General features: G+C 35.0%; 1 long non-coding RNA gene across 2 annotated transcripts in view; it reads right to left on the reverse strand.

Moving 5' to 3' along the window:
* Positions 1-2,474: 2,474 nt before the first annotated feature.
* Positions 2,475-23,815, reverse strand: part of LOC143663500 (uncharacterized) — a 143,025-nt gene continuing 121,684 nt past the window's right edge. For both annotated transcript variants that reach the window (XR_013165969.1, XR_013165967.1), the window contains one exon: positions 2,475-2,735. This is a non-coding gene — a long non-coding RNA (uncharacterized LOC143663500). The remainder of the gene's footprint in view (positions 2,736-23,815) is intronic.

Here is a 23,815-nt window from a genome sequence, read left to right on the forward strand (position 1 = left end):
GTGTCCCTATAGCATAACCTTGACTGCCTTTCCAGTTTTGCCACCTAATAGTTTTGTGTCCTTGGACAAAATCTTTAACAACTCTACCTCAGTTTCTTTATCTGTAAAACAGGAAGAACAGCACTTACCCTATAATGATGATGTAAGGATTCAATCAGTTAGCTTGTATAAAATTGTCTGACTGGCTCATAAGATTTTCACTGACATTACCTTGTTTGAACCATTATTACCTTCTCTTGGCTATGTGCTCATAGACTGAACCACATCCATCAGTCTTCTTCCATTTCTTTTCAATATTTTTTTCTAAAATTAACCAGAACAATTTTGTTGAGCACAATCAATAATCTTCACTAAAGGCCATCCCTAAACTGATTTGAATTTTCAACAATAAAATGCAAGAGACTTATTGAAAGTTCAGAAGTGAGATGTTGATGAGAAAATAGTTTTCTTTCATAGTGCTGTATTTGTATTATACTATCAAATAAAAATTCAGTGGTTAACTTTGACAGTAATCAGATTGGCAATATTGTTATATTTATCTTTTCATGTGGTGCTGTTTAAAGGGTGACTCCAGATTCTGGACATAACTGCTAGAATTTCTGAAGCTATGTTAAATTAGTAAGATTCTTTGTGTTTTGCTTACCATAGGGAAAGAGAGGTAGTTTGTCAGTTTGATTTTACCTATGAGTCCCTGAGGGTTTCCCCTCAAGGAAAGAAGAGCAAGAAGTATTTATATAAAGTCCACAAGTACGACATGGATCTTCAACTCCTGAAAATGTGGAGCAAGGGTGAAAACCCTGTTTGGCTTTTGTCCATGCTGTCTGAAGATATTGGGGAGAGACCATCGCGAGGGAAAACAGCCATGCAAAACACATCAGAACTGTCAAGAGTCCTGTGCTTAAGAATTCCAGAAAGTTGTCTGGAAAATAGTAATACCAGAAGCTTCCTTTGATTCCTTCCTTGATATGAGCTATTCTCAGACCTTCTGAAGGGAAATAAAGATACAAGTTAATATTGACAAAAAGCTTTAGCTGTTTCAAAGAAAACCCATGTGGTTTGCATGCCTTATATATCTCTTCCTAAAAAAGAAAGGCAGCTTTTTAGCTGAAAGAAGGCCCAGATTACTGTGGTCAGTAAGCCTGAGGCCACTAATTATAGTGCCAGAGACATCAGAGGAGGCAAACTCCTTGAAATCCATCTCTGGTCCTTGAATAGCCATAATTTCTTCCAAGGATGGGCTGGTTCTCATGACTTCAGATTAAATCTAGAAGAATTAGGTATTTTTCTACCTTGCTATGTAGCCATTGTTAGTTTTACTGATTGGGAGTAGAATATATAGCTCTTGATGAGAATCTGTTGAGTTTTCACCGTATATAGAGTACTAAGCCAATATTAGACACATTTTTGGTAATCATTTAGACAAAGAAATTTTTCTCTATTAACATTGACATGTGGACACTGTAGTGGTGTGGTGAGGCCAGAAGTTTCCAAGACGGAACTCAAGCTACATTAACACATATTCTAACTTGAGTATTAATTGCCTATATGACCTTGTATGGGGCTCTATGCCACTATTGTCATGTTTCCTTACTTAAAAAAAATGAGACACTTGACTTAGATTATCTCCAGAGTGCACTCCAAATTTAAATCATGTACTTTTTAATTTTAGAGAGAGAATTGTTTTTGCTAGTTAAACAGCTACAACAACAACAAAAATTTGCAAAACTCACTTAGGTCATATATGTGAGAATAGAATTCCCATTGTCACAGTTACATTCACTCACTTTATACTATTTATGTACATATATACATATATATATATATAGAGAGAGAGGGAGACGTATTATGATTATGAATATTTTACACATAAATGTTGATAACCAGTTTATTGATAATAATTGGTTATTCAACAACAAACCATCCATAAATATCATATAATGCAATGATAATAATAATATAATTAATAGACATTATTTACAGAGCACTTATGATAAGCCAAATGTTGCTGTAAATGCTTTATATATATTCATTTATGTATTCATTCTCAAACTGGAATTAGAGGCAGAATTATAACTCTTATTTAGCAAATTAAAAGATTTAGGCAAGGTGACACAACTAAAACATGATGGAGCTGGGATTTGAACCAAGCCAGTCTGGCTCCAGAGTTTGTGCCCTCTAACACTCGATGGTAGCCTTATAAAGTTGAAGTATAATTAGATAGCAAGTTAATTTGAAAATTTATTTTATAAATCTATGATGAAAGAACCCAAATTAGAATTAAAATTTTAATTAAAAATCTTAATTATGTAACATGTTAGCTCTAAAACCCAGGAAAACTGTGTAATTCTCCTAAGGTACAGTTTCTTTGTAAAATGGGGATAATACACAGAATTGTCATGTAGATTTGATGAGATCAAAAACTGAGAAAATATCCAGCTCAGTTAACAAAGTTTATTTATTCAGCCTAAGTTTGTGAATCACTTACTATGTGTCAGGTACTGGTAAAGGGAAACAGCAGTAAAGAAAACGAAATTCACTCCATCGTGTAATTTATCTGGTGGGAAAGTGGAGAATTTTAAAAGCAAGCAAATAAGAAGATAATCTCAGATTGTGATCAGTGAGTAGATGTTTTCTTTATCTACTGCAGTATAGTAAATGCAGCAAGTCTGTTCTTCAGGAGTTCTGAAAAGGCAGGGTAGAGATGGCTCTTTGATCCACGAAGCCTGGGATCTCACCTGGAATGATTTGAATGGCAAGGGATAGAACCAGTGAGGCTTGGGAAAACATTTCCAAGGTGTTTTTTTACCTGCATATCTAGTACTACAATTAAGATATCTGAGGACCACACACGCTTAGCTGGGACTCTCAGCTTGAAGGCTTAAATATGCCATCTACAGCATAGGAAGCATTATGCAGAGAATTGATGTAGAATGATATGATCCTAAGTACCAGGATATCTATTTAGATTCAGTGTTTTTTAAAAAAAGCCTTGATTAAGAATTAATAAGGATGAAACCTTAATGTGGAGAGGAATCCAATGAAATGAGGATGGGAGAGAGGTGAATTCCAGGTATAGCTGGTGCAAAGACCCTGAGAGAAGAATGTGAAGTAGAGGAGTGATGTGGAATCAGATAAAGAAAATGGTGTGGGCAGGGACAGATTGTGTGGTTTCCTAAGCCATGTTAAAGAGTTAGGATCTTGTTATAGATCCAATTGGAAGCCACTGGGAGGTTTTGAGGAGAGAAGTGATGGGATCTTAAAAATCAGAATCAAAGAAAATAAATGTAGTAAAGAAATGAAATCAAAATAGAATCCTAATCCAATTTCTTCTGACTAAATCCATCACAATCCACCTCTAATGCATGTACAGTGGCCCCTAATTAATCTCTTTATCACTTCTTCTGATCACCTATGAAATAGCAAATACAAATATTTTATATCTTCAACAATGAGTATTGCATATTTATACCATTAATATACATCTGAAATGGGAACAAAAAATTGGGGGGCCAATGCATCTCATAAAAAGTTATTAATTTAACTCTAAATGTAGACAAAAGCATTTCATTCATGTATTCCTTCATTCAGGGATCTCTTTACTCAGCAACCATTTCATTGATGACCGGGTTCAATAGGTGCCAACAACATAAAAATTACTGTGAAATAGTTTATGTCTTAATGGCGTTCCATTAAGACAAAAATAGTAAAATGTTCATACCAAGTGATATTGAAACAAAGGAATAAAAAAAAATTGCTTGGTGCCCCAAAGCAGAAAGTATTGAAGACCATTTAGCAAGTTATTAGCTATGGGAAAATACATTTAAAATAATTAAAATAGAATTTATGTCAGCTATGTCTTGACCCAACAAGCCTTTGTCATAGTCATAGAAACCACTGTATTTAGGTGTTTCTATCAAGTGTATCTTGAGAAACTGGATTCATTCCACATGAAAGGAATTCCCAAACTCAACACATTCCTCAGCTTCTACAGCAGAACAAAAACCTTAGACAATTGTACCAGATGAATCATGCGCACACACAAACACACACACACACACACACACAGACACACACACACACACATGCTTAATTTGCAGGAAGAGAACTGGTGAAAAATGATTTAGTAATTATTTCTTTTGGTTTGTTATCTCTTATCCTATATGAGAGGACCTCACTTGAAAATAACTATAGTCTTTTCTAGGTAAATATACTTGTCAAGACTTAAAAGCAAGCCTCTAAAAAAAGTTTTTAAGGCTAGGACTAGCCAAGACAAATATTTAAAACCTCAAATTCAGAGTGATTAATTGGTTCTCCATAATTTATTCCTTGCTTTCCAAATGGAATAGGTTCCCCCTTTATCATATCCACCCCAAAGTCAAGGGTGATGGCAAAGTTTCAAAACCAAGCTCATTAGAAGTCAATCATTTTTTTTTCTCTGACTCAGACCTGTAAATCTTTGGAGTAAGATTTTTCTTATGCTAGCTTGACCAAAAACATGGAAACATGTTTAGAATTTACAGCTTTACCTTGTCTCCTTATAATTTATTCTCACATAACCCATGCAGACACTCATATTGCATATATGTACAGCCATGGTAATCACGTTATTCTATTTTCTCTTTCTAAGGCCATATTACCTAATGGTGTAGAAAACAGTGCCTAGAGTCAAATACCTGGGTCCTATTTCTGTCCCCACATCTTATTTGCTCTGTGACCTTGGACAGAGTCTCATAATGGTAATATGATAAATATGTAGGGTTATTATGAGGATTTAGTTAGCGTCTGGGGTACTATTTATATTTATACAATGCTATTATTCCCAGGAATTCAAACTTTGCCTCCTCACCCCCAGTCTGGGCTCTCATTTGCTTTACAAGATTGCTTTCCTATTCTAAAAGTAGGATTACAACTTCTCATCCTCAATAAAATAGCTTTTATCACTTCCCTTTGTTAAAAGCCACTGAGAACCTCACACAGAAGTTCAAGTGTTTCATGCAAATGAGATGAACTGAGGAGCAAGGCAGAGGTGGGGATGGGAGCCTCTAATATCAGAGGTTCAGGGGTTTCCAGAAAGCCAGAAAATCTATAGCACAATGGCACATTGTCATAGAGGTATCTGACCACATATTATAAAGGCTTTCAAACAATCTGTTCATGTATTCATCTATTCAACATTTGAGTCAGACCGATGGGAGAAATCAAATCATAAAAGATAATCCTAGCTCTAACAAGCTTTTAGATGACTGCATATGAAGGACAGGGAGGGGAATGATAAATCAACTACTCAAAATGATCTTATTAGTTATACTTCCCTTAGGGAATCCTGAAAGGATGAGAGGCAAGGAAAAAAGGCTTCTGGAGTTAAGAGTAAAGAAAGGAAGTTGAAAATATCTGAAAGATGAAGAAATTTCACGGAAAACTCTGGATATTGAGGAACAGCAGAAAGATTTTGGTTGGAGAAGTTGGGTAGATTGGGATGGGAGAGAAGCAGTCTCAAAAATGCGAATAGTGGTGAGATTAGGAACATCAGAACTAAAAAGACAAGGTTCTTCTAAGATATCATTATGGTGAAGACTGCCTTTGAAAGCAAAAGGCTGTTATGGTTCATTTTACTGATAGTTAACCTTACCTTGCTCAGGGCCCAGGAAAGTTGTGCTGCCCCTATTTTTGAACAAGATTTAATGTTCACACTTCAGTAGCCAAAGCAGTATGACATGGTGCCATAAAAGACTTTTGAAGTGTTGTTGACTAAGTAAAAATAAGTTGGTTGGCAAGAATCCATATTTTTCTGGACCTATGAGCATAATTATTCATTGATCGTGGATTAATACATGTAGCACAAACTCTGAGAACAAATTTTTCACCAAGGTTCTATTTTAGTCACCAAGGATATAATAGCTAGCTGAGTTTGCAGACACACATATTTTGATGATCTGAAGTAGTTACCCCAAGATTCTGTATTCTGCTCCCTGTTATTACAACTTTCCTACCTATATTTTAAACAATCATCAGTGGATCATCAGCAAAACATTCTACTTCTACTCTGGTGTGTTTGAATGAGCAGATGAATGAATCTATAAATAGACTGCTAAGTAGATGGAGAAATGAAAAACTGAATGACTGAATGAGTAATTGGTTTACCAAAGATCTTTGCTGAAGCAATGAATAACTAAATGAATGAGTGAACTAATGAATCATGCATGCCCCTGAAAGCAGCTATGATATGGAGAACAAACTCTATATTTAATACAGTTAATTCTGGTGTGGTGAGCAGGCTACTTTTGATAAGTATGTGTGGGGCTCTGCTATCTTTCTGCCTAATTGCAAAAAGCTTTGTTGTACAAGTTAGGTTTAAATTGATACTTGAAGAAGGCCATCCAAAACTAGCCCAGCATGAGAAGTCCAGCATGCTGTTTCTTTTCGCTTCCCTAGGCTACTCCCCTATGAAAAATATTTTGATTTAGTTGGATCATTTCATGTGATGGCAGCATGAATGATCACTTTATAGCAGACCTCAGCAAAAGGATAGGAATCTACCATTAAAACAGAGTGAAATTGAAACAATTTTGGCCTCCCTCTGCTTTCCTTGAAGATAAATGATTATGATGTCAGTGCAATTTGAAAGAATATTAAATCAGAGGCTGAAAATACCTAGCAGTTCCAACTCCCTCATATCATAAAGCCCAAATTCTCACATACTATAGAAAAAAAAATCTCTCATTCTCATAAACATTTTCAAAAAATGGAGTGATTTTTTTGTAACTAGTTTCTTGAAACATTGAGTGGAAAATTCCTCTCCACTCATGAGAGTTCTGCATTTAAATTTGATAACACAATTTGTTTTTTCACCTTTGATATTACCTACACATAACTCAGATAAATTAAACAATACACCAGACCCTAAATACTCACCAAAGGAGGAAAGAAACATATAAGTATAAACTTATAGCTTTTATAAGTTTGATACTTTTGCTTTCTTATAAATTTTGAGTGTTTTTCATTTTACTCTTAGAGGCTTCCTTCAGCATTTTCTTTTGGGATTCTAAGCAGATAGTTAAAGGTGATAAAAAAAAAAAAAACTGGGGAAAATAGCAACTAGGACCAGCTTACTTCCCATTCTAATAGGATAAGAGGATACAGAGACCAATATTTTTCAAGCTTCTTTGTGCCAGTTCTTTTTCTAGGTATCTGTGATAGGATGGATAATGGTCTCCCAAAGATGCCCAAGTCCTGCTCTTGGAACTTATGAATATGTAATTTCATGTAGCAAATGGAACTTTGCAAATGTGATTAATGATCTTGCAGTGAGGAGATTTTCCTGGTGGGCCCAATGTAGTCACAAGGGCTCTTCTAAAAAGGAGGAAGGAGCTAAGAGAGGGAAGAAGACAATGTGGTGACAGAGGCAGATGATGAGGCCATGAGCCAAAGAATGCAGGAAGCCTCCAGAAGCTGGAAGCTGCAAACAGATTTCCCCCTAGAGCTTCCAGAGGAACCAGCTCTACTGACACCCTGATTTTAGTCCTCTAAGACTTATTACAGTCTTCTGACCTCCAGAACTGCAAGACAGTAAATTGATATAGTTTTAACCTACTAATATATTACAGTGGCAAGAGGAAATAAATATGGTATCTTTACATTATCCCATTGTGGAGTCATAACAATATGAGAAAGAAGTACTAGAAGTACCATCTGTATTTTATTGTGACACCCAAGACTTGGAAAGTTCACCCAAGTTCACACAGTTAATTAATAGTAAGCCTATGCCTTGAATCCAAATTAGTTAGCTAATAAAGCCTATGATTTTTTCCATAGTACTATGTAGCCAATGATGTGGTATGGATCTTCCCTGCTTATCCTTCAATGTCAGCCAGGTGGATTGTTCACACGTACAAGTTACCTAGGATTCCATTTCACTCCATAGATCATTGCTTCTGTTGATGAATACCATGCTGAAAGCTTTGATTTATTTATAATGTCATCCTTCACCCAAATGCGAAAAATAAGATCATCTGCTTTGCATGAAAGTAGGGAAGAAAGGAGAAGAAAGTGAGCATCAAGACAGACTTCACTAGATGAATTGTGACCCAGAACATGTTTCCCAGCAGTGTCAGGATTGGCTGGAAAGATCTTTGGCATTTTATTTCTCCTTTGTAACTTCAGCAGGAAGTTATTACAACTCACAGCTTCCTGTACCAAAAATGCTGACTCTGTGGGCTGTTGGGGAAAATGACTGAAATGTACCCTCTCTCCCTGCACTAGCAGGGAGCTGTTCCTAACATCTTTGAGGGTAGCTTGGCCTTCTTCCAGAAAGAAGAGATGTTATCTGATTTATTGCAGTGCCTACTGTAATGCCTTTGCAGACCCACTTCCCACCTGACCAGTGGGATTGTCTCCCCGGGCAGTCGCCTTCCAGTAAAAACCAGTCCGACATCTGTCCTTATCTGTTACTGATGTGTGCAAAAGTGCATGTTTCTTGGTTGTTTGTCAAAGAGGTTTTCAACCATGTACGTTGTTCCTGCTATAGGTTGTTGTTTAGATCCTTGTGCAACTCATTTGGAATTCTCAAAATGTACAAGTAATTCCCCTTTCATAGACTTCAGCTAGAAGACATTAAAGCAGACACATATTTCATAATTAGTCTCTCCTAATATATTTCCACTGTTTTCATGATAAATAATGAAGTCATGGAGAACAAAACCAAAATACATAAATATTCACCATCCCAGTCACTATTCCAATGGTAACAAGTGTTAAGCCTTGGCAAAGATGAGATGAGGGTGTTAAGAAGTGCAGCAGTGTTTCATTTCTACTTTTCTTCCATCCATTACCTGCTGCTTCTCCCTTATCACCAAATATTTTCAATCTGATGGTGTATAAAGGAGACAGAAGCATTTTTTGTTATTTATGCTAGTTGATTTGGTCAGTTCCAACTTGGATTATTTTATGCAAATCTGATGCTTTAATGTGTGCAAATGGAAAAAGATGGGAAATACAGTGCAGAATGGGAGAAATTGATGAGCAATACAGAATGCCTAAAGTGTTTCATATAAAACCCATGTATTTAACATTAGAGTTTTTGATAAACTGTAGTCTAGAAAGATTATCTTAAGCTTACTATCATTTTCTTATTTGTGATGATCTAGTTAGCTGCCAAACAGAGTGAGAAAATAAGTGGAATCTGAGGGATGTTAAGGAGAATCGGAAGAGGACTTTAAGTTGATGATGTGAATTTGGGGTGGAAAATGCAGTTTGAAGCACATAGAGGGCAAATCATATGAAATTTTAAAAAAAATAAGCCTTTGAGAAGTATCAGTAGATAACATTAATTATTCTGATATGTAATTTCAAATTTCAAAAGATTATCAGGACAGACAAACGTATATGTTTTATAAATCAAGTGTTTCCTTGATATATGAAAAATGCGTAGTCTCCCTGCTGCTAAATGATGGGTTGGCTTAGTAGCAGGAATAGATTTGCTAATGATTTCAGTGGCTACAAGGCTTACCTTCTCATGGGGTCAATATGCTCTGCCTGGTCTTAGTCTGTGGTGTTCCTTAGCTTTTCCATCACGTGGCAATGTACATGGCAATATCTCTTCTTTCTATTGGGTTCCAGTCCCTTCTAACTTCTGGCTACTCCTGTGGCTTCCTCTCTATATCCAACTTCCTTTGCTTACAAGCATTTCACCATATTGGATTAAATTCCATCCTCATTCATTTGGGTCCACTTTAATTTAATAACATTTTCAAAAGTCCTAATTACAAATGGGTTCGTATACACATGATCTTGGGTTGGACTTGAACATGCCTTTTTGTGGGCCATGACTCAATACTCCCAAAAAGAGATGTAAATTGGAAATTGATACAAATTTCTAGAGGAGTATGAACAAAGAGGTGGAGTTGCTTACAAGATGATTCCCAAAATATTTTCTGATATAACTTCTCATTTTTAATCAAAATAGAAGGTGACGATAATGTATGCCTTGGACAAGACTTTGGAAACTTTGCCCTGCATTAGTTTATGCTTTAAAGCTTGAACATTTTAGGACTCTTCCATTGATTTCTTGATAGGACAAAAGTGTTTTACCTACCTTGTCCTATCAAGGACTCTTTCATTTCACTCTAGTGAGCTACACTTTTTCCCCCCAAGTATGTGCCACAGCCCCACCTAGGACTTCTCTTGCCTTCAGACTAGGCAAATACTGATTCATTTATTTCAGCATCCACTTCAAATACTTCTTCCATCTAGTAATCTCTCTTCCTTTAGGAACTCAATATATGATACAACAATGTATTTAAGTAAGCACTTAGAGATTGAATCATATTTATCTATGTATTTACTCTTTCTATTTGTTAGTAATCACCTTGAAAAGATTAATTGTGTCATTTTAATCTTATATCACTTCAAATTTATCATATACTGAGTAGAACAAAATGGTATTCATCACAAAATGGTATGTTCATAATTTTTTTAGACTGTTCATAACTTAAATGCATGTATATTGGTAGATATGAAATAACTTATAGAAAAGAGGCAATTATAGATAATAATAGCTACCTTTTATTGAACCAATTATGCTCAAGTCTCCATACTAATCATTCTATTTAGATTAGCTCATCTAATTCTTATAATAATTATTCATTTCTTCAGGAAAAATTTGAATATCTATGTGTAAAAATAAGTATACATTATAGACCCGTTATTTATATGAGGGAAATGAGCCTTAGAAAAGACAAGGTCATAAAATTAGTAAATAGAAGCAGCAAGATTTAAATACTGTTATGCTTTAATCTTTATCTCCCAATCTTTTCATGAATGGATGAATCAGAAAGTAACTGTTCTTGACTATAGCAAAATAAGAAGTAGATATTACCAAAATCACTTCCTAGTTCACCACAGGCACACTGGTTTGTATATAATCCCTAGGATATTTAAGGAAAAAGGCTCTAAAACATCCTTCAAAACATTTATAGTTTATGCTAGATTGTATTTACATGCAAGTATTTCTTAAGCCTTAACAAGAAATTATCCCATCTTTCTACGATGAAGAAAGAAAATTTGGTCAACATTCTCTGTGAACAACCTTGTATGATATTTATCTTTTGTCTTAGAGCTTCTTCACTTGCAAGTGGTAGAAACCCAACTCGAAGTACTTATGCAAAAGAAAAAATAAATGAAATGTGTGATCTATTGCCTATGGAACTGAAAAGTCCAAGGGACATTTCTAACCCAGGGGTTCAAATGGCTTCATCAATTCTTGTTCTTTATGTTTCTCTTTCATAATCTCTCTCCTCTCCCCTTCTCTGCATCTCCCCTTTTCCTCTCTGAACTTAGCTGTCTTCTACATTGGTTCCATTCTCAGACAGGATCTCTCTGAATCTAGCAAGATGGTTGTCAATAGCTCTGAGGCTACACCAATATTATAAGCAACATTATAGATAAAAGACAGCCTCTTCTTAGTTAAAAAAAAAAAAGTGCCTGGGGAAAAAATCATATCAGTTCTGTTTGACAAGGTCTTGTTATCTTCCCACTCTAAGTGAAAAAAAAAAGATGAGTGATGTCAGTTTCATCTGATTATTCATGGGCTGAGAACCAACCAGAGTGGTCCCCTAAGTAAAAGAGATTCAACTAGCAGCAGAATGGGAGACTGGAAGATGGACCAGAAAAAGATCTATGTGGGTCCACAATTATCTCCTCTCAGCCAACTCCTGCTTAGATAAGAGATCCATTTATAAACACTGCCGTTTAAAATTCTTTTTTCTTACCTTATAGCTGTATCCATACATAGTTAGTCAGCTATTTATTTGAGGATTCACATAGGAACTATGTAATCTGAGTAGTATTTATTAATTAGTACAAAACCATAAAACTACCCTACATAACAGAACTACCCTAGAGAAGAGCATATATTACACCAAAATATATCAAGAATTTTCTTTGAAGGATCAAAACATAGTTTGTGGTAAATCTGCTCTCGTTTCTTTATTGAAGGGCAATAACTAAGCAATAAGGTACCTATACTACCTGAAAAAATTGATTGCATTGTTCTTATGTCAGGCCCAATTCACATTTATTTCGTGTTCAGTGTTTGCTCTGTGACAGGCCTGTGCTTAGTGTTGGCGATACAGTGCTCCCAAAGATAGAGAGGTAAACAGAGGGTTAATTAACACAGTCAATTAAAAAATTAATTTTTTTAGGCTTCTTCATACTATCACTATACTAGCTGAGGAAAAAAAAAAAAGCCCTGCCTTTACAGTAACATTTCAGTGTTGTGAAAAAAAAACTGTTACAGAGGTAAGCAATTTGTTTCAGTTGCGTACAGGTGGAAGCCCAGGTAAGGTAGGGAGAGAATGGCATACTAGTGACACTGTCAAAGTTGAGTAAAGTGTCTGAGAGAAGAATAAGAGAGTTTGGAAGTTATTAGGGCAGTTTATTAGTCCTCTGGGCACATGTTGAATTATATTTCTCTGTGCTGAATTCAAGACCTGTGAAATGTGGGTGAGAGGGACACTTCTATGTCAAAGATTTAGGTGTTAAGTGCTAAAGGAACATCGCATGTTTTAAGGTACTGCTTCCTAACTACTTTTCAGCAGAAAAGTAGTTGTTTGTGAAGTTGATTTGTAGTATGGACAAGAGGGTTCTGAAAACTAATGCTGAAATCATTGCACTAAAGATGTTAAATAAGTACTGTTACCACAGTATTCCCTACTACCCTTAAAATGCTAATAAATATAATATTCCAAAAAATGCAAAATATATAGCATTTCCAATATTTGTTTAAGCCACATCACTGAATACAGTAGGAATTTTCACTATTTGATGGTTCATAAGTATTTGACAATGTAGAGCTCCTTTCCTAATGTGTTCTAGATAATTCATTTGTGCATTCATTTATTCAAGTACATGTGCACTAGTTCATTAACGATTGATTAATCACTGCATGTACTTGGCCCTAGGCTAGTCACTGAAGATAAATCAGTGAGCACAAACCAGCATGGTCCCATGTCTCATGGAGCTTATGTCACGGAACTATACTTCAACAAATGGATGCTTAATTAAGCCTAAGATAAGTGTTCTTGAAGAATCTTATAACCAAGGAGCTTGGGCTATCCAGAAGGATCAGAGAAGATTAAGAGCTTGAGTTAACCAGAAAGATGAGGGAGTGTAACTTTGTCTTAGGAGACACAGGCAAAGGGGCAGAAGAAGAAGGTTTTCAATCATCTGTAGCTTATTGGTGAACATCAGGGTAAGACTTTGAAAATTTTAACAAGTCTAGTGTGGCCCAAGTGCAGGGACAAAAATTGCTGGGCAGTAACTATCAGGTTATGAAGACTTGATGTAGAGGGTTAAAGATCCAATTTCTTTATCCTAAGTAATCTGGTAAGTCATTGAAAGAATTTAATTGGGGGGCAGGGCAGGGGAGAAGGGATGAAGCTTGACAACCCTCATCACATGTGGTCATTAAACATGTTTCCACGTGATTATTTGATTATGTAGACTGAAAGTTTCTTGGAAATTCGTATCACACATGTTGGGATTTAGCATTGTGTTCCTGTAGTCCAGCTTAATGGAGTCCAGCTTAATGGAGTCACTGTCATCCTATAAACATTTATCAAATAATTGAAGGAATGAATTTCAAAACACTTTTTTGTTAAATATCCTCCCATAGGTGTTCTAACACATCAGACAACCTAGATGAAATGGACAAACTCCTAGAAATAAACAATGCTACACTGACTTTTGAAGAAATAGGGGATCTCAACAGACCAGTTAAAAGTAAAGAATATAAATCCATAATCAAAACCTCCCAGAAAAAGAAAAGCCCAGGATCAGATGGCTCCACAGATGAATTCTACCAAACATCCCAAAAACAATTAATACCAATTCTGCTCAAACTCCTCCAAAATTTGAAGAAGGGAAAACACTACCTAACCTACTGGATGAAGTCTACATCACCCTAACACCAAAAGAGAGAGGCTAAAAGAAAATAAAATTACAGACCAATACCTCCCATGATTATAGAAGCAGAAATACTCAACACAATACTAGCAAACTGACTCTAACAATGAATTAAAAAGAATTGTACACCATGACCAAGTGGGATTTATCCCAGGTGTGAAAGGGTGGTTCAAAATAAGAAATTCAAATAATGCCCTATAGCATATTAAAAGAACAAAAGGGAAGAAAATATGATCCTCTTAATCGACACAGAAAAGTTATTTGATAAAAATTCAACACCCCTTCTTGATAAAAACATTTAGAAAACTGGGAATATAAGGAAACATCCTCAACATAACAAAGGGCATTTATGAAAAACCCACTATTAACATCATCCTCAATAGTGAAAGAATGAAAATTTTTCCTCTAAGATATGAAACAAGACAACAAGTATCCCTATTGTCACTACTGTTATTCAACGATGAGAAATAAAATGTTTCCAATTTGTAAAGGAAGAAGTAAAACTTTCCCTACTTGCAGATAACATGACTTTATATATGGAAAATCCTAAATAATACACAAGAAAGATATCGAAGCCAATGAGCAAATTGAGCTTGGGGTACCACATCAACATATAAAAATCAGGAGTGATTCTATACACTGGTAATGAACAATCTGAAGAAGAAATCAAGAAAAAATCAATTTACTATAGCAACTAAAACATTGAAATATCTCAGAATAAATTTATTCAATGTTAGAGGATTTATGCACATAAAACTACAAAACATTCCAAGTGAAATTAAAAAGATGAAAATGAATGGAAGGATATTCTGTATTCTTGTGTTGGAGAACTGAATATTCGTAAGATGTCAATGCTTTGAAGGTGGCTTTTTCTTGAAAAAAAGAACTTTTCTCACTGGCCCTATTATTGTAAATCTTTAACTGTTTTCTGTAGCTCTGAGAAAGATGGTTCTGCCAGTTCTTGTGATTTGTTCAAGCTTCTGTGGGGGGGATGGAGCCCTCAAGCTCCTCGTTTTATCATTTTGATCAGGTCTCTGAGATTCAGTGTTTTATATGAAGGCAAACCTCTGTATTACATTTAGTTAAATGCAATCACCTTGCCCTTTCCCCTTTCTCACTTCTCCAATCCCTTGTCAGTCTCTCCTTATTTGCTCATTAGCCTAGCTCCTGCACAGATGGTGCTTGTGGACATGTTGATGACTTCCATCACCAACAGGCTGTTCAGTGCCTGAGGGTACAGCAAGTAAATTGTCTGTGCAGGTGTAATAGGAAAAGGAGGATTGATGCTAGGAGGAATGTTTTATCTGATGATATATTCTATCAAAGTAAAAATCCCCTTTGCTGACTTGCAAGGAAATATAGTTTGTCATGTTAATATGAAAAAGAGCTAATGACAGCTACATATATTTACCTTTCTTTCTTTCTTTTTTTGTAACCACCCAGATGTTCATAAGCTAGGCATTCAATATCCCATGTTTGCCCTTTCTGTCCTCTGCCATCTGCCACACAGGATGTTTCAGCAAGCTAATATCAGGAGGCATTTAATAAATTAACTTTGTCATGATACATTTTGATGACCCCAAGTCAAGGCAGAAATTATAATAATAACTATTAATTAAATAAGGGCTCACACTTATCCCCTCAAAATTTTCTGAGGGCGTAAGATTGTTGCCACTGTGTGATGACAGGAATGCATTTCAACACCACTTGTTATGTCTTCGCTTGATTATACACTTCCCAGTCTTCAATGGTAGCATGGATAACCTACTCCTAATTTAGACTCATAACCATATTTGGTATTATAAGAGTTCAGAAATTTCCAGAAAATACTTTATCAGTTAGAATCGCAAAAATAATTATGATCCCCAAGTATAAGGTGGGCAACTTATTTTATCAATCAATAGAAAAATAAGGCAAACAATGTCACATTTGAGGGAAGAGGAATACAAAATCCTAAGAACAAGAAAAGTATTGCATCTTCCTATGATAATTGCACTTGGATCCTGTTACAGATTGAACCACATCCCCCAAAAAATATATGTTCAAATCCTCATCCTGAGTCTCATGTATGTGACCCCAATTGTAAACAGGATCTTTAAATATGGTATTATTTAAGATGAGGCTAAAATGGATTGACTGGAAGACTGGTGTCCTCATAAGACACAGAAAGACAAAGAGAAGACACCATGTGATAGAGGCAGAAGCTGCATTATGCCATGGAATACCAGCAAGCCACTACAGAAACCCATAAACTTCAAAGAAGCAAGGCTCTGTGGATGTCTTGATTTGGATTTCTAGCCTCCAGAATTGAGATAGTAAAGTACTGTATTTTTAAGCCACCTAATTTGTAGTACTTTGTTACAGTAACCCTAGGAAACAAACAGGAGTCCATTAGCTATATACTACAAAACAGCTCATTGATAGATCGTTCTTGTTAACATTGTTTCATGTTAATGTGGTTCTTTTCTTTTTTTTCTATCTATGATCTAAGTTTCCCTCCTCTTAGCCAAGAAGGGTTTTATTTATTTTGTTTTTGAATTTCATATTTGTCCTCCCTGATTTTAATTTTGATCATGCAAAGATCTCACTAGGCTTGTTGTTTGGTCTTCAACCAGTACACGACCATCTTCACTTTCACTTGAATGCTAATATAAATTTTATCTCTGACATACAATCTAAGAACAGGTGCACACCCAAGCCATGTTTCTGAATATAACAGAAATTTAAACAGCACATGGATTTGTTGGTCGTGATTGGTTATTAATTATTCTCTGGATCATTTGGTGTGATGAGAATATTTATTACTATGGTATCGCAAAGGCCTCTCCCAGTTCTAAAAAAAGTTTCCTGGCATTTGAGTGGGTATGATAGTAAAGTTTTCAAGTTGACCCAGGTTTAGGATCTTTCAGTTTAGAAATTACCACAGGGATGTGTGAAAGCCTTTTTCTAGTCCTTGCCTCTCAAAACATTCTGTTTCATAAGTTAAACCATGAGATGACCATTTTGTAGTCATGTGCTATAGGTGCTCCTCTTAGAGGGAATTCTTCCTAGATTCCAGAAAAGAGTTCATTAATGTTCTTAGTTTCTAGCTCAGTTGCTATTATGAGCAATTTTTAGAGTGACTTTATGTGAAATTAGTCAATTAGGAGTTGAATGAACCATTGTTGGAAGCTCTTGCATTGATGATGATCAACACACTATGTCCATGATCATTGACATGATAGTCCCCATAAAGAAAGAAAAATGCTAATGAAATTCTTCTTTGTATTTTCAAAATTACTGAGTTTCCCTTTTATGAAAGTTTGAAAAAATTCCTTCTCTAGAAGGACATTTATTTCATTCTTTTAATGCTCCCTAAATACACATGTCCTGCTGAAAATGGATTTTAATCCTGTGATCTTCTTTTGTTAAGCTAGAATTAGGTTGTTCATTCTGGTCATTATATACTGTTATTATATACTACTTGTTGCTATTTTGTTGCCAAATACTATTTAAATTTGAATCAGGATTCGGAATTTGGATTCTCCTGCCAGGTGTGTTAATTTTTTAAAATCATAACAACATATGAACACAAACATTCTTACCATATGATCATTCCATTCTTTGTACATATTCAATAACTCATAATATCATCATCATGATCATTTCTTAGAATATTTGCATCAATCCAGAAAAAAGAAAAAAACTCATACATACCATACCCCTTACCCCTCCCTCTCATTGACTGCTAATATTTCCATCTACCCAATACATTTTAGCCTTTGTTTCCCCTATTTTTCTCTAAACCCCTTACTACTCCCTTTCATTGATCACTAGCATTTCAATCTACTAAATTTATTTTAACATTTGTTTACGCATTATTTATTTATTTTTAATCCATATGTTTTATTCATCCATCCATAGATGTATTAATTTTGACCATGTTTCTTAACCAAACTCTGTTAAAATAAGAATGAGTAGAATTCCTCTTATAATGTCACAATTAGTAAAGCAATGATGCATATCAGATTCAAGTACATTTACTTTTATACAATCAGCCCTAACATTTATTAGATATGTTCATTATCCTTATTACTATTGTTATCACATAGTTGTAGGGCTTTCACTCTCTTAGCTAATGTTTTAACAAGCCAGTATTATTTTGAGATGAATAAGTAAATATTGCATAGAATTTGGAACAACTCATCAAAGATGCTTAAAAAAACTGAATCAATTAAAGAAGATGAAGAAAAATATAAATAAATAGATGTAGGATATTCAGAGGACACTGGGTAAACACCAAAAAGAATTTGAAAGCATGAAAATAAAGATAACAGACCTTCTGGGAATGAAAGTTACAATAGAAGAGAGAAAAATATTCTAGAGGCATACAAAAGCAGTTTGAACAGGCAGAAGAAAAAGTCAGCAAACCAAAAGGTAGGACATTTGAAATCTTACAGACAGAACAACAGTTCAAGAAAGAAAGGGGAAAATTGAGCAGGGTCTCAGGAAATTGAATGATAGCAAGAAGCACACAAACATATATGTCATGGTGTCCCAGAAGGAGAAGAGATGGGGAAAGGGGTAGAAAGAATAGTTGAAGAATAATGGCTGAAAATTTCCCAACTTTTATGAAAAACATAAAGATGCATGTTCAAGAAATGCAATGTACTCCAAACAGAATAAATCCTAATAGATCTATGCCAAGGTAATACTAACTAGAATGTCAAATATGAAAGGTAAAGAGAGTCCTGAAACAGCAATAGAAAACTGATTCATCACACACAATGGAACCAGAATAAAATTAAATGCCAATTTCTCACCAGAACCAAGGATGCAAGAAGGCAATGGTATAATGTATCGAAGCTACTGAAAGAGTAAAGCTGCCAGTGAAGAAATCTTTATTTGGTAAAACTGCCCTTCAAAAATGAGGGAGAGTTTAAAATATTCGCAGATAAACACAAACTGAAAGAGTTTGTCAACAAGAGACATTCCCTACAAGAAATGCAAGGGAGTTCTGTAGGCTGAAAAGAAAGACAGGAGAGAGAGGCTTAGAGGACAGTGTAAAAATGAAGATTATCAGTCAGGGTATTTGAAAGTGTAAAAAGAAAGATAAAATTATAAGATATGATGTAAAAAAAAACAGAGGGAAAAATGGTTGAAAGAAGTACTGCCTTTATAGTATTAATATTGAATGTTAACAGATTAAACTCCACAGCCAAAAGACACATATTTTCAGAATGATAAAAAATTATGGTTCATCTGTATTATGTCTACATGAGACTCACCTTATGCCCAAGGACACAAGTGGGTTGAAAGTGAAAGCTTGAAAAAATTTTTCATGCAAACATATTAACCAAAAATAGTTTGGAGACCTATACTAATAATAGACAAATAGACTTTAAATGCAAAATGCATATGAGACAAATAAGGACAATATATTAATAAAAGGGTGAATTAATCAAGACGATAACAATCTTAAGCATTTATGCACCTAGCCAGGGTCCCCCAAGATACATGACACAAACACTGGCAACATTGAAGAAATAAATCAACGTCTCTACAATATAGTCAGAGACTTTAAGACACCATATATACACAGATAGATAGAACAGTAGATATAAGGTATAGACATAGGATCAATAAGCAAAGAGCTTGAATAATATGACAAATGAATAGACCTATCAGACATAGAGAGAACACTGCATCCCGAAACAGTGAAGTATACGTTTTCCTCAAGTGTCAATGGATAGTCCTACAGGATAGATAACAAGCTATGTCACAAAACAAGTCTCAATAAATTAAAGACCATTGCAATTATACAAAGCACATTCTCTGATCATGAGAGAATAAACCTGAAAATCACTAATAGGCAGAGAACTGGAAAATTCACAAATATATGGAAGTTAAACAACACACTTGTAAGTAGTCAGTGGGTCAAAGAATAACTTGCAAGAGAAATCAGTAAATAACTTGAGATCAATGAAAATGAGCCCAAATCAAAAGAAAACTTGTGAGCTGCAGCAAAGGCAATGCTGAGAGGGAAATTTATAGCTCTAAACACCTATAAAGACTTGAAAGAACTAGAAAAATAACAGTAAACCAATCCAACAGAAAGCAGAAGGAAAGAAATAACAATGATGAGAGCAGAAATAAATGAAATGAGAATAAAAAAAGAGAAAGAATTAACAAATCCAAAAGTTGGTTATTTGAGAACATCAATAAAATTCACAAACCTTTAGCTAGATTGACAAAGAAAAATATAGAAAGAGAAAATAAATAAAATCAGAAATGAGAGTGGGGACATTACTACTGATCACACAGAAATAAGAAGGAACATAAGGGGATAAATATGAAAACAGTATACCAACATATTACACAACTTAGATGATATAGGCAGATACCTAGAAACACACAAATAACTTACACTGACTGTAGATGAAATAGAACCTCAACAGATCAATTACAAGTAAAGAGATTGACTAAGTCATCAAAACACCCCACAAAGTAAAGCCCAAGCCCAGAAGACTCTTCACTAGAGAATTCTACCAATTGTTCCAAGAATTAGTATCAATTCTGCTCAAACTCTTCCAAAAGAATTCAAAAGAAATGAATAGTACCTAACCCATTCTATGAAGTCAATATTACACTAATACCAAGGCCAGATAAAGACAGTACAAGAAAAGAAAATTAGAGACCAATTTCTTTCCAACAGGCCTAGATGCAAAATTTCCCAACAAAATACTTGCTAATTGAATTCAACAACACATTAAAATAATTACACACCATGATAAGGCGAGTTTTATCCCGGGTATGTAAGGGTGATCCAACACAATAAAATAATTTAATGTAATACACCACATCAACAAATTGAATGGGAAAACCCAAATGATTATCTCGATTGACAAAGAAAAGGCATTTGGCAAAATCCAGCACCCATTCTTGATAAAAGCACTTCAAAAGATAGGAATATAAGCAAAGTTCCTCAATATGATAAAAGGCATATACAAAACCCACAGGTAACATAATTCTTAACGGTGGATGTGTAAAAGATTTCCTTCTAAGATATGAAGTAAGACAAGGATGCCCACTGTCACCACTGTTATTCAACATTGTTCTAGAAGTTCTAGCTAGAGCACTTAGGCAAGTAAAAGAAATAAAAGTCATCCAAATTGGAAAAAGAGAAGTAAGACTTTCTCTATTTGCAGATGACATTAACCTATACCTAGAAAGTCCTCCAAAAATCTATAGCAAAACTCCTAGAGCTGATAAAAGTTGAGCAAACTGGTAGGGTACAAGATCAACACACAAGAATCAAGAGTGTTGCTATACACTATAATGAGCAATCTAATGAGGAAATTAAGGGGAAAAAATCTAGTTACAAGAGCAACTAAAAGAATCAAATATCAGGAATAAATTTATTGAAGGATATAAAGAATCTATACATAAAAAATTATAAAACATTGCTAAAACGAATCAAAGAAGTGCTAAATAAGTGGAAGAACATTCTGTGTTCATGGACTGGAAGGTGAAATATCATTAAGATATCATTCCTACCCATTCAATGCAAAGATTCAGCACATGACCAATAAAAATAGCCATTACCCACTTTGCAGAGATTGAGAAACAAATTTTCAAATTTATCGGAAGGGTAAGGGGCCCCAAAAAACAAGAAATACCTTGAAAAAAAAGAACAAAGTTGGAGGACACACATTTCCTGATTTTAAAGCATATTAAAAGGTTACAGTTGTAAAAACACCATGGTACTGATATAAACACAGAAATATTGACCAATGAAATAAAATTAAGACTTCAGAAGTAGACCCACACATTTAGGAACAATTAAAATTTAACATGGTTGGGAGGGGCAGCAGTGGCTTGGTGGCAGAATTCTCACCAGCCATGCCAGAGACCTAGGTTCAATTCCTGCTGCCTACCCATCCAAAAAAAAAAAAAAAGATTAACAAGTCTGCCAAGTCCACTCAACTGGGAAAGAACGGTCTCTTCAACAAATGATGCTGGTAGAACTTTATATCTATATCCAAAAAAATGAAAGAGGACCAATATCTTATACCTTATGCAAAAAACAACTCAAAATGTATCAAATACCTAAATATAAAAGACAAGACCATAACCCCTCTAGAAGAAAATGTAGGGAAGCATCTTCAATATCTTGTGATATGCAATGGAACCTTAGACTTTACATCCTAAGAACTGATAATGAAAGAAAATATAGACGCAATGGATCTCTTCAAAATATCCCACAAATCAACAATAAAACACAAACAACCCAATTTTTAGAATGGGCAAAAAACAAAGATAGACACTTTTGCAAAGATGGAATATAAATGTCTAAAAACACTTCAAAAGTTGCTTGACATCACTAGCTATTAGGGAAGTGTAAATCAAAATCACAATAAGATATCAAATTTTCCTACTAGATGATCACTATTAAATATGAAGGAAACTAGAAGCATTGACATGGATGTGGAGAAATGAGAACATTCATTTTCTGCTGGAAAGGGTGTAAAATGGTACCACTATGGAAGAGAGTTTGGTGATTCATCAGGAAGCTAAGTCTAAAACTGCCATAGTATCCAACAATCCTGCTATAAAATATATATCTGGAAGAACTGAAAGCAAGGATGTGAACAGACATTTGCACAGTGATGTTCATAGCAGCATTATTCACAATTGCTAATTCAAGTGCCCATCAACTGATGAATGGATAAACAAAATGTGGCTTACACAACTGTATGTAAGGAGTGAAGTTCTGATGCATGAGAGACTATGCATGAATCTTGAAGACATTATGTGGAGTGGAATAAGATACAGATCCAGATACAAAAAGACAAATATTGTATGATCTTACTAATATGAACCAATTATAATAAGGAAATTCATAAATTATAATCTAGAATATAGGTTACCTCAAAATAGACTGAGGATAGAGAACGGAGAACTGATCTTTAATTTGGGCAGAATTTCTACTTGAAGGGATTCTAAGACCTTGCAAATGGATAGAGCTGATGGTAGCACATTATTGTGAGTGTAATTAACAGCACTGAATTATGTGTGTGAATCTGATTGAAAGGGAAGTTTTGGATCATGTATCTAACTAGAAGGAAAGTCAGAAGATAAAACATAGAACTGTATAATACAGTGAACCCTGTTGTGGACAATGATTGCTGCTAATATTGCTAAAACATGAATTATCTTTCATAAACTATAAAAAATGTGCACAGTATTACACAGTATGTTGGTTTGAAACTGTTATATATCCCAGAAAAGCCATGTTCTTTTAATCCAATCTTGTGGGGCAGACCTACGGTTGGGTGGGACCTTTTGATGAGGTTGCTTCCATGGAGATGTGACCCAACCTTTCAATGTGGATCTTAATCAGTTTACTGGAACCTTTAAGAAGGAGGTATTTTGGAGAAAGCACAGATGCTAGGAGATAGAAGTGAAAATGTATAGATGCTAAGCTAAGAGATGAAATTCAGAGTTTGCCCCAGAGATGCCTGAAGAAAGAAACTGTACACCAGAGCCATAAATACCCACAGGAACTGAGAGAGCCATTTCTGGAAACCAACCCAGGGAAAAAGGGTCAGCAGATATATCAGCATGAGCCTTCCTACATGACAGAGAAACCCCAGATCTGGTTGGCCTTTCTTGAGTGAAGGTATCCTCTTGCTGCTGTATTAATTTGAACATTTCCATGGCCTTAGAACTGTAAACTTGTAACCTAATAAATTCCTTTAAAAAAGTCAATCTATTTCTGGTATAGTGCATTCTGGCAGCATTAGAAACTGAAACACACAGTGTCAATAATAGGGTGGAATATGGGAAAATACACCTAATGCAAACTATGGACTAT

This window comes from Tamandua tetradactyla, chromosome 19 (genome assembly GCF_023851605.1).
Source record: "Tamandua tetradactyla isolate mTamTet1 chromosome 19, mTamTet1.pri, whole genome shotgun sequence".
Classification (NCBI taxonomy): domain Eukaryota; kingdom Metazoa; phylum Chordata; class Mammalia; order Pilosa; family Myrmecophagidae; genus Tamandua; species Tamandua tetradactyla.